Raw genomic sequence first — 12,700 nt, forward strand, 5'->3', positions numbered from 1 at the left:
CCGGGTAAAACAGTACTTTTTTGTTTTTCAGCTAAGTATATACTTTAATACGCGTATCATCGCACAGGACATACAATTTTAATTACAACAATGTAGAAATATAATTTCACAATGATTAAATAGGCGATCACTTTTTTTCAATCATTAGTGTAGATAACATTAAAACAAAATCCTTTAGTGTTACCTCCTCCCCCAATCTAGTATGAAGCGGAGACTCCAGTCGCACTGAAATGATCAAGGAGAGAGCACGAAGGCGTACGTTATTTTGGTCAGATATCAACATTTCTTTTAATTTCAGCGTTAAAGACAAAACTGTAATCATTCGTGTTCACAGGAATTTTTCGTGGAAATTTACTTTATTGGTTGATGATCAGCTATATTTTACGCGGATATTTCATTTTATTCCGATAGCGTCTAGAACATTCCACGCCATCTTAATTTTGGATTTTTCGTCAAAAATTTCACTCGTGTCACTTCATTCTTGTCGATTTTTAAGTTATACTAATGATATAAATTTTTGCACGAATGAAATGGTGTTTCTCATGAACGTTTTTTTTTACTTTCATGAACGTTTATTAGATATTGATGCGTTGAACTGTGTCTTTCATCATGGTTTTTGAAGTAAAGTAAGTCCTTTGCGGTATTTTTTAATAATTAATACGTTTTTTATATTATGCAACTTGGTTATGTAAAATTACGTCGTTATCTATTTATAATGTGACGGGGGGCCCAGAACGGCTGAAGGGGTGCAAGTGGATGACATTGACTATAAAAAATATACAGTTTAGTTTGTTTATATATTCGATTAATAAATCACTTTATGTAAAATAATTTAATTTTTTGTAAATTTTCATGCTGAAGGCCATCATTTTTTTTTGTGCGCACTACTAAAGCGTGGACGTGTCTGATAGGTACCTATATAACTATTACAGAAAACTTAGAAAACCCTTAGTGCCCCTGACAGAAATTTAATTACTATTTTTGTTTTAGGTGCTGCTGCTGATTTGAACCTTTTAATATTTGACTCGTTGGATGCGCTTAAAACCTGTTCCACCCGAGTTTGACGTTCCTGAAAATTTCAACTATGACTTTTCATCATTAATGAGCTGCCATTTTTACAAAAAAAAATATTCCGTGGATAAAGTGGTTCAGTCGTTTAGAGAATACTTGTCTTACGTGAAATCCTCTCCTACCACTTCTCTAAGCACGGCGTCAGTTTTGGATACACCTCGAAAAGTTCGTAGAAAAAGCGAACTTCACAAATGCCGCAATAGGTTGATTAGCAAGGAAAAGTCATTAACAACTTAAGGAAAAAGAATTCGAGACTTGTTAAAAATACTATTTCACTAAAGAGTTCGTTAAATGTTTTAACGAAAAGATTTAAATCTAATATTAACAATATTATACATGTTTTAAGATTTTTATGACTTTTCACCAATATAAGGAGAGAATCTATTATAACGTAATAACTGAGACTAAACTAAGTGGGAAAGTAAATCAAAGTCCATGATTCAAATAACTTGGTTTGTTGTTGTTGTAGCATGATGTTGTGTTTGACATACAATTTCAAATGTAAAGCCTTTATTTCAGCTAGTACAACAGAAAGTTTATAAAGATATATTATATATTTATACTAGCGGACCCGACAGACGTTGTCCTACATGATATTTCAAGCCATTATTACATTATACAAAGTTAGAAGATTCGTGAATCTAAATCATCCATCCATACATACAAAAAAACATTTAAATCGGTAAAGCCGTTTAAGAGGGGTTCAGTGACATACTAACGTATTGTATCTATATCTATAGTCTCCGATTGACATCCTCTTAAATATCTGTAGGTGCAATATTACTATGTATATAGTATTATGGGATGTTCTATATTTTTATAAATCACAACCCATTTTTATCTTTGTTAAATTGATATATTTCTTCACAAACAACGGTAATTAATTTATATTCTTATAGAAAGGCTCATAGGAAAAATACATGCTCACTCATCTTAAAAGTCTGTTCTGAGTCACGTCTGTTTTCTTCTTTTCTAAGTGTCCTGTATTTATATTGCCACATACATCAAAATCGTATAGAAAATACTATACCATACAGTATGTACATATTTTTAGTGTGTATCTACGATACACTACAGTATTTTCTTTTGTTTACCAAATGTGATTGCTTAGTAAATTTTAATGTTAAGTTTATTTGGATAAAATTTGACCCTTGCCAGGGCTAAATATCTATTGATGTCCTTACTTACGGTTTAAATTTGTCAACAATTGTTGATTAACGATATTTCATTGTGTCATTTCCAACACACACGTCATATTGTGTCTCTTTTATCGTCTCTTTTTCGTTATATCGACTTTCAAATCACAAGGATGCTAATAATGCTAAAGACTAACTATTTTGACAACTACATTATTTATACAACAACAAATAAAACGTGTCTGATTATATAAGCGTTTAACAAAAACACTCATAGGCAAAAGAAACCTTAAGGAATGTTTTATGTTGATTAATAGATTAAAATGAAAAGCATCGGTTAAGTGAAATTTTTGATTATTTTGTTATTGTTGAAATATAATTAATGTGTTGTTCGAAAACGTAAGTTTCGAGTTTTTGGTTCAATTTTTTCGTTTGACCGTGTCTATAATTGTTTGACGAAGAATTTTTTGACCGTCACGAATATTGTCAATGAAGGCATCAAGGGGAGCAAAATCACCAAACTGGGACTTTCCAAATATCTGTCACAATCACTGTAAGTGTTCTAGATTTAGTAATACTAGAATATAGGTTAAGATTTAGTCCTGGAATATCGCTTCCCAACGTGCAGAAATCCTCGGAGCTTTGAGGTCGCTGTGAAGCGTGCTGCTGCTTTGCTTCTGGAAGAGGCTGGTTTAATTAACCAGAACTTTACGCACACCGGGCCAAATGGGCGTATATATATATACCTATATAGTTATCAAAGCAAATATTACAATACTTTTACTACAACCATTTTGAGGATTATACTTGTGAAACTCGCCTGTGCACTTAGGGATTACAATTTTTATTATAATTTTATAATAATAAATAACTACAAAACACAATACAGCATTTACAATATCTTTAATCTGAATAATAATAATAATGATTGGATAAATAGACCACTATATTAATTTTAAAAATTTGGTCGGTGTATATTAATACTGGTTTACTGGGGTCACCCGTACTATCTACTAACTAATTCAATTCTTTAATTAGCGCCCTTGGAACCACACGGTTACTCCAAAGGTAATTATTTTCCATGCGGCCGGCCTAGCTTTTATGCTATGATGCGATATATATGCGATGCGATAATATGCGGTCTCCACGACTGCAACTCTCCAGTGACATTACTTTCCAATATCATAATCATAATAAATTACATAAAATACATTACACAATGCTTAACAAAAAATTGCAAACATATTTTATCGTTTGTACAAACCCTTATTTATGACGTTTGTTCAAACGATCCTGGATACAGCACTGCCCGTAACAATTATTGTATATTTTATTCGGCAATTGGCCAGTTTTTTCTAGTCTAGCCACACTTTTTCACTCCAGTATGAAAGCCTCACCTACTTATCTAGATGAGCATCAGTGAAAGGGATATGTTTACATACCGCTCGCTTTCATAGGAACTTCCTTAAGTTCATTTTATATAAAAACGTAGCACTAATAGATACTGAAAATTTTGTAAGAAATTAACTTTCTTTTTTTTTTTTTTTAAATATTGGCCAGATAGATACAATTCTCATTTTTGAATCAAATATTTTTTGCTTTCGTGTAACTACTATCGTATAAACAACGGATAACTATTTCAAGACAATCATTTAAACATTTCCCAAAAAGATCTACAATATTTATGTTCCAGAAAATACCGAAGTAAATGTTTTCTTAAGATGAACGTAATTGTTTTGCGATATGACATTAACTCGTTTGTAATCATTGAGTTTTTAATTTGATATTTTTAATTTTCTATACTGAATATTGTCACGTAAATTATAAATTGAATTTCAAAATTTGTAACTCTGTAATTCATATTAACTTTTTTGCGATACAGCGACATCTATGCGTCAGTATTGAAACCATGTAAGTTGGAGTATAATAATAATTATTCATCTTGCCAATAAGCATACTGTTTGAGAATGTGTAACAAAGATGGCGCTATTTCAGAATTTTAATTACATATTTAATATTTTTATAGGCGTTATTTTATTTAATGGTTAATTGTACATTATTTGATTCGTTTTAAAATCTCATATTTTCAGCCTTGCCGTTTAGGTATCTGATAACACTTCACTATATTATCAGAATATTGTGTGAGATTTCCAACGAGTGAGTGGGTAGTGCAAACGTGTATTAGTGTGTCTCTTCATTTTCACTAGAATAAAATAGTATTTCAGTTTTAACTTTTTTACTTACGGTTCCAGAGATGAACTACACATTATTCGCTATCTTTCTTTAATAATATTCTATATTAAACTGTAATTTACTTAAAGTTTGTTAATCACTTTTCAACCACCTTCTTTTGAACAATTAATTTCATATAATTTCACTGTCACCTTATTATGGAGGATCTCAAGAAGTCTCTAAGATGTATCCGAGATGGTGTCTGCCAAAATGGAGGAGTTCCAGCAGCGCCTTATTGCAACGCAGAGTAGGTCCCCTCCGCTGGAACAAAGCTCCTCTTGTTCTTGAGTTTCAGGTATTTAAAAGTTCCCTTCTCTTTTGCCTTGAAAATCTCCAGGCTCAAATGGCGATGCCATTTAATGTACAGGATGAGCAGGAGATAGTGTATGTTGCTGCATGGGGTTAACGAAACAAAGGATGAAAGTTCCGGCTCCATAGCAAGAATGATATCCGTTCTGCTAAAGTGTCCCAACTTAACGGAGCAGAGCCTTACCAGGTGTCATCGATTGGGAATTAGATCCAGAGAGAAGCCTAGGCCAATCTTAATAAAGCTTCGACAGTACGACAATAAATCAAGGCACTCCTTATTTATGGAGGCGAGAAAGCGGTTTGGTGTCAGGGGCTGATGGGAAACTTCGACGCATCTCTTCACTGAAGGAACTGGATACAGTCCCAGACGGCATCCCCTTATCGTCCACCACCGATGATCCAAGGCTGAGAGGAGACAAGACCCGTAACAAGAAGGGTTCAAAGAAGGTTTAATAACTTCCATATGTATTATGTGTGCTTATGGTTCGTGTGTGCGTTTAATTTTAACTTCTTCTTGGTTTCTGGGCATAAGTTTAAAGTGATAAATAGTTCTCTGTCAATTACTTATTTGGTTTCTCACAATCTTTACCTTGTCTTGTTTATTTATTGTTATTCAGTTATTACAGCTCAGTGACAGATACCTAGCAAACTTTATGTGAGTGTGACACTGTCAAAGTTTGTGATTGTCAGCGAAGGATAGATTGTATTGTCCATCCACAGATCATTAAATTATTCTCTCATAATATTGTACCACGTCTTAATCTGTGTGTTTCTCGGATCAAAACATAATTACATACAAAGTTGAGCTGTTCTCCTCTTCTATCATAAACCTCTATGATAAGCACGCCCCAGTGAGACGTGTTAAACTTAAACATTTACCTGCTCCCTGGCTTTCTGATGAGATAAAAAGTTTGATTCACAAAAAAAACAGCCAAAGCTAAAATGAGAACTGCCAAATCTGATGCAGAGCGCGAAAAATATAAAGTCATTTAAGTACTTATTAAGCTTTCTATTTTTTTTTTGTTCATAACAATTACTTTTTCTAAACTGATTAGAAGATAGATTTCTTTCTTTTTTTTTACGTTCATAAGTGTACATTATGTTACCTATATGAATAAATGCTTTTTGAATTGATTGATTGATTGAGATATTAAAATAAATAAATATATTTGTCTACGAAATGAAGTAGTATGAAATAGATTAGGTCTATGTGAGGCTGGGTTTGATTAGTTTTCATTACACTTAAGTTTGCGTTTGTATTACTGAAAGTTATTTTGTTGTGTGTTAAAAGTTGATTATTAACATTAAATTAAGTTGTGTAGGTTATTATGCTGTTCTTTTATTATAACCTATACAGTAACACAGCATATAGGTATATTTTTAATTTCTGCTTAGCCATGGTTATTAGACCATTAAGGTTATTACGTTTCTATTAGGCAGTCATTAAATAAATAGTAGATTAAATCAATCATTTTATTAATAGAATGTTATTAGATTCAAAATTTTTTTTACATAATCTTGTTTAGTAGACATAATAGTCATTACTTCGGAAAAATCGGGTTAGAAAAGAAAATGAACTGAGAAAGCCAGATTATTAAAGCATATTACGTGGGGGGCGGCTAGAAAAGCCCAAGGTCAAATTGTCGACCAAAATAACCTTGTGCAGTTTACGCCATCTTGAAAAAAGGGTTAAATTCAGTTTTGTCATAAAAGTTGAGATATCTACAATTAAGATCCTTTACATTTTTCACGTATCGATCATCGTTATCAAGATATCGATAAAAAGACCCACAAGTTTGGGGAGAAAAATTGTTTTTCTCTATTTCCTTTTTTCTCGTCAAAGATATCGAAAAATGTCCGAAACAAAACTTCTAGAACGTGTTTATAGCTACAAATTCATTTTTTATTTTTTATTTTTCTGAGAAATTACGGCCTCTAGCGTGCCGCAAAGTCAGTAAGACGGTGCCCGGTTTCGATTTAACCGCTCGCACGGTTGTATCCACACGTAAAAATGGATGAATGGTTGTTCAGGGAATTATTGCTATACAAAATAAATTAATAAACCAGCCAAATTATGTATCAAACATGTCAAATTTATTAATTTATGAGCCATTAAAGAGATTGTATATTATCATCGTTATGCCATGTATATTATTTGTAGGAAATATTTTTTTAGGTCAATAAAAATAATTATCTATCTATAAGGGTTCGGGGATGTACTTATTATCGAAAGCGTTATAAACAATAAAAGAATGCTTGTTGGGTCATAAATTAATGTTTATTAATGTAGAGAATATATTTTAAATTACAATTCTTGCTAGTTATTATCTAAATATCAAAAATAATTATTAATATTGTAACTATCAATAAATTATGGCAGTTGAAAAAAAAATGGATGGATGGTTTTGGGTCGATTTCAAATGGGATTAAGAAAGTGTGCCAAATAACTTCTAAAATAAGTGACGTCATAAGATTCAAGAGATATTCATTCCATTTTATCACTAATCCTGTGCCTGTGACTGGTTCAGAAATAAAAATTACAAAACCCACTTAAATTTCGAGAGAATCCAAGAAAAAGACTATTTATATCATTCGTGTCGTGAGTTTTTTCCCGGTTTTCTTATGAATACAAGGATTTAAAAATTTACTACCGGGTAAAACAGTACTTTTTTGTTTTTCAGCTAAGTATATACTTTAATACGCGTATCATCGCACAGGACATACAATTTTAATTACAACAATGTAGAAATATAATTTCACAATGATTAAATAGGCGATCACTTTTTTTCTATCATTAGTGTAGATAATATGTAGATAACATTAAAACAAAATCCTTTAGTGTTACCTCCTCCCCCATCCTAGTATGAAACGGAGACTCCAGTCGCACTGAAATGATCAAGGAGAGAGCACGAGGGCGTACGTTATTTTGGTCAGATATCAACATTTCTTTTAATTTCAGCGTTAAAGACAAAACTGTAATCATTCGTGTTCACAGGAATTTTTCGTGGAAATTTACTTTATTGGTTGATGATCAGCTATATTTTACGCGGATATTTCATTTTATTCCGATAGCGTCTAGAACATTCCACGCCATCTTAATTTTGGATTTTTCGTCCAAAATTTCACTCGTGTCACTTCATTATTGTCGATTTTTAAGTTATACTAATGATATAAATTTTTGCACGAATGAAATGGTGTTTCTCATGAACGTTTTTTTTTTACTTTCATGAACGTTTATTAGATATTGATGCGTTGAACTGTGTCTTTCATCATGGTTTTTGAAGTAAAGTAAGTACATTTCCTTTGCGGTATTTTTTAATAATTAATACGTTTTTTATATTATGCAACTTGGTTATGTAAAATTACGTCGTTATCTATTTATAATGTGACGGGGGGCCCAGAACGGCTGAAGGGGTGCAAGTGGATGACATTGACTATAAAAAATATACAGTTTAGTTTGTTTATATATTCGATTAATAAATCACTTTATGTAAAATAATTTAATTTTTTGTAAATTTTCATGCTGAAGGCCATCATTTTTTTTTGTGCGCACTACTAAAGCGTGGACGTGTCTGATAGGTACCTATATAACTATTACAGAAAACTTAGAAAACCCTTAGTGCCCCTGACAGAAATTTAATTACTATTTTTGTTTTAGGTGCTGCTGCTGATTTGAACCTTTTAATATTTGACTCGTTGGTTTTTTAGGCGTAGGGACCTGACGACCCCATCGCCCACTGGTGAAATAACCTGTGAAAGAGGTTATTTCACCAGTGCAATCAGTCAACCCCCTTCCTAGTGGGAGTGCCATGCTGTTGCTTTCGGGCTTCAGCCAAATGGGCAGGCACGACCGGGGCAGTACCACTGTCTCACAGAAAACCGGCGTGAAGTGATGCAATAGGTTTATCTTATTGTACTCGCGTTTCGTTCGGTGAGTGAGACTCCCGGAGCCCATCCCCCCCCCTTCCCCAGAGTATGACGGTGCAGTTTAAAGAAAGATTACCCCAGGGGGGTACCACACGTGGAGAATCCCCCTCTGGGCGTCCATCATCGGAACAATCAGTATCCGGTGGTGGATGCACAGGCTGCCCTTCGTATTCTGGGGTGGGCAAAAACTGCGCTCTAAACAAAACATCCAGTTCTAGTTTTAGGTTTCGATCTCGAGGCAAACGGAAGAATTCGCCGAAGGCAACCCCTTCCACGCTCACAGTGGACTTTACCAATGTTAGGGGGCTCAACTCAAACCTAAGCGCGGTTCACTTTCACCTTGAATCTGCGAAGCCGGCCTTATTCTTCCTCACTGAGACTCAGATATCCTCCCCGGCTGATACTTCTTACCTCTCCTACCCGGGGTACAAATTGGAACATTCATTTGTGCCGCGGGCGGGAGTTTGCGTGTACGTCAGAGAGGATATCTGTTCTCGTCGCCTTGGGACGCTTGAAGGAAGGGACCTATCTAACCTCTGGCTCCGCATAGACTGCGATGACCATCCGCGATTCTATGCGTGCCTGTATAGGTCCCATAGCGGAAATGACGAAACTGACCGACTCATCGAGCACATCCAAATGGCTACAGATTCCCTGCTTGAAAGGGTTCCTACCGCCGAAATCGTGATACTTGGCGATTTTAACGCCCACCATGCCGATTGGCTCGGCTCTGAAACCACCGATCACGCGGGAAGATCCTTTCACGACTTTGCTTTAGCCTACGACCTGACACAAATGGTCCCTGCGATTACGCGAATACCAGATGTGGACGGTCATAAACCCTCTTTGTTGGACCTTCTGCTGACTTCGCATCCGGAGAACTATCAAGTCTCCGTTGACCCGCCATTGGGTTCATCGGATCATTGTGTGGTCCGGAGTACTGTGCCATCTACGCGCCCTTCGCGGTCGCGCTTTTTGGGTTTTCGCCGTATTTGGCACTACAAGTCAGCAGATTGGGACGGGATGCGGTCTTTCTTTGCGTCCTACCCTTGGGGGCCTATTGGCTTTTCGTCTGAAGCTCCAGATTCCGTCGCTGCCTCTATCGCCGAAGTGGTTCTGCAGGGAATGGAACTCTTTATTCCTTTTTCTGCGGTGCCCATCGGTGGCAAGTCTCAGCCCTGGTTTAAGCGTTCTTGCAAGGCAGCCTCGCGTCGAAAGCGAGAATGCTTTAAGGCATGGGCAGAAGCGGCGAAATCTCGTGATGCTAATACCAGCGAACTCAAAAAAGGATATAACTCAGCCTCCAGGTCCTTCAAACGGGAAATCACTAAAGCAAAGTCAGAGCACATTGCCAGATTTGGCGAGAGATGGGCCCAACTCCCTTCGGGGACTCGAGCCTTCTGGTCTCTAGCCAAAGCTGTCCAAGGGAATTTTTGTCAGCCCTCCATTCCACCATTGCACAGGGAGGATGACTCGCTGGCCCACACTGCGAAGGAGAAGGCCGACCTTTTAGGCTGTCTCTTCGCGTCCAACTCGACTTTGGATGACCGAGGGAGATCACCACCGAGCATTTCACGGTGTGATTCTTCGATGCCGGAAGTTACATTCCGGCAACGTACTGTCCGTAAAGCATTATCTTCCTTGGACATACATAAGTCGAGCGGGCCGGATGGTATTCCTCCAATTGTGCTGCGTACTTGTGCTCCTGAGTTGGCTCCGGTCTTAACGCGCCTTTTCCGGTACCTGTACTCGCTTGGCACTGTCCCGGAGTGCTGGAAGATCGCTTCGATACATCCGATCCCTAAAAAAGGCGATCGCTCCGATCCGTCCAACTATCGCCCAATAGCGATAACCTCCTTGTTCTCCAAAATAATGGAATCCATTATTACTCCTGGAGTATCTGGAGGGCCACCAGCTGATAAGTGACTCTCAGTACGGCTTTCGTCGTGGTCGTTCGGCTGGTGACCTTCTTGTATACCTTACGCATAGATGGGCGGAGGCAATTGAGTCCAAGGGGGAGGCTCTAGCGGTTAGTTTGGACATAGCGAAAGCCTTCGATCGGGTGTGGCACAGAGCACTGCTCTCGAAGCTTCCAGCCTATGGGCTTCCCGAGAAATTATGCGATTGGATCTCTAGCTTTCTGGCCGATCGGAGCATCAAGGTCGTCATCGACGGAGCATGTTCCGACCTTAAACCCGTGAACGCTGGGGTCCCACAAGGCTGTGTTTTATCCCCGACCCTGTTTCTTCTGCATATCAATGATATGTTGCAACTTAGCAACATTCACTGCTATGCGGATGACAGCACTGGGGACACTCTTTACACTGGCCGGGCAAGTATTTCTCGGGCAGATGTCGATGAGTACCGGAACAAACTTGTGTCTGAAGTAGAAACCCTACTACGTGGAGTCTCTGACTGGGGCAGACTAAACCTAGTCCAATTTAACCCCAAAAAGACACAAGTTTGCGCGTTTTCCGCTAAAAAAACACCCTTTGTCGCTACTCCTCTCTTCGAAAACACTCTCCTTAAAGCCACAGCTAGCATTGGAATACTTGGCGTTGACATATCGAACGACGTTCAGTTTCGCGGTCACTTGGAGGGAAAGGCAAAATTAGCCTCCAAAAAGCTCGGTGTGCTCAGCAGGGCGAGACGGTACTTCACTCCAGGCCACCGCTTGCAACTATATAAAGCGCAAATTCGGCCCCACATGGAGTACTGTTCCCACCTTTGGGCGGGTGCTCCCCAGTACCAGCTTCTTCCACTTGACCGTATTCAACGAAGAGCGGTTCGAATCGTTGACGACCAAAATCTCTCCAAGCGGCTTGACCCTTTGGCGTTGCGTAGAGATGTGGGGTCTCTCTGCATCTTCTACCGCATTTACCATGGAGAGTGTTCAGAGGAGTTGTTCGGATTAATACCTGCAGCTGAGTTTCATCATCGGACGTCGAGGCAGAATACGAAATTCCACCCGTATCACCTCGACGTCCGCCGTTCCACAACTGCGCGTTTTTCCAGGCAGTTTTTGCCGCGCACCACCACTCTGTGGAACCAGCTGCCAACTGAAGTATTTCCGAACCAATTCGACTTAGGGTCCTTCAAGAAAAGAGCGTACCAATTCTTAAAAGGCCGGCAACGCACTCGCGAGCCCTCTGGCATTGAGGGTGTCCATGGGCGGCGGTATCACTTAACATCAGGTGAGCCTCCTGCCCGTTTGCCCCCTGTTCTATAAAAAAAATGCGCTTAAAACCTGTTCCACCCGAGTTTGACGTTCCTGAAAATTTCAACTATGACTTTTCATCATTAATGAGCTGCCATTTTTACAAAAAAAATATTCCGTGGATAAAGTGGTTCAGTCGTTTAGAGAATACTTGTCTTACGTGAAATCCTCTCCTACCACTTCTCTAAGCACGGCGTCAGTTTTGGATACACCTCGAAAAGTTCGTAGAAAAAGCGAACTTCACAAATGCCGCAATAGGTTGATTAGCAAGGAAAAGTCATTAACAACTTAAGGAAAAAGAATTCGAGACTTGTTAAAAATACTATTTCACTAAAGAGTTCGTTAAATGTTTTAACGAAAAGATTTAAATCTAATATTAACAATATTATACATGTTTTAAGATTTTTATGACTTTTCACCAATATAAGGAGAGAATCTATTATAACGTAATAACTGAGACTAAACTAAGTGGGAAAGTAAATCAAAGTCCATGATTCAAATAACTTGGTTTGTTGTTGTTGTAGCATGATGTTGTGTTTGACATACAATTTCAAATGTAAAGCCTTTATTTCAGCTAGTACAACAGAAAGTTTATAAAGATATATTATATATTTATACTAGCGGACCCGACAGACGTTGTCCTACATGATATTTCAAGCCATTATTACATTATACAAAGTTAGAAGATTCGTGAATCTAAATCATCCATCCATACATACAAAAAAACATTTAAATCGGTAAAGCCGTTTAAGAGGGGTTCAGTGACATACTAACGTATTGTATCTATATCTATAGTCTCCGATTGACA

Source organism: Pieris rapae, chromosome W (genome assembly GCF_905147795.1).
Source record: "Pieris rapae chromosome W, ilPieRapa1.1, whole genome shotgun sequence".
NCBI classification, from domain to species: Eukaryota; Metazoa; Arthropoda; class Insecta; order Lepidoptera; family Pieridae; genus Pieris; species Pieris rapae.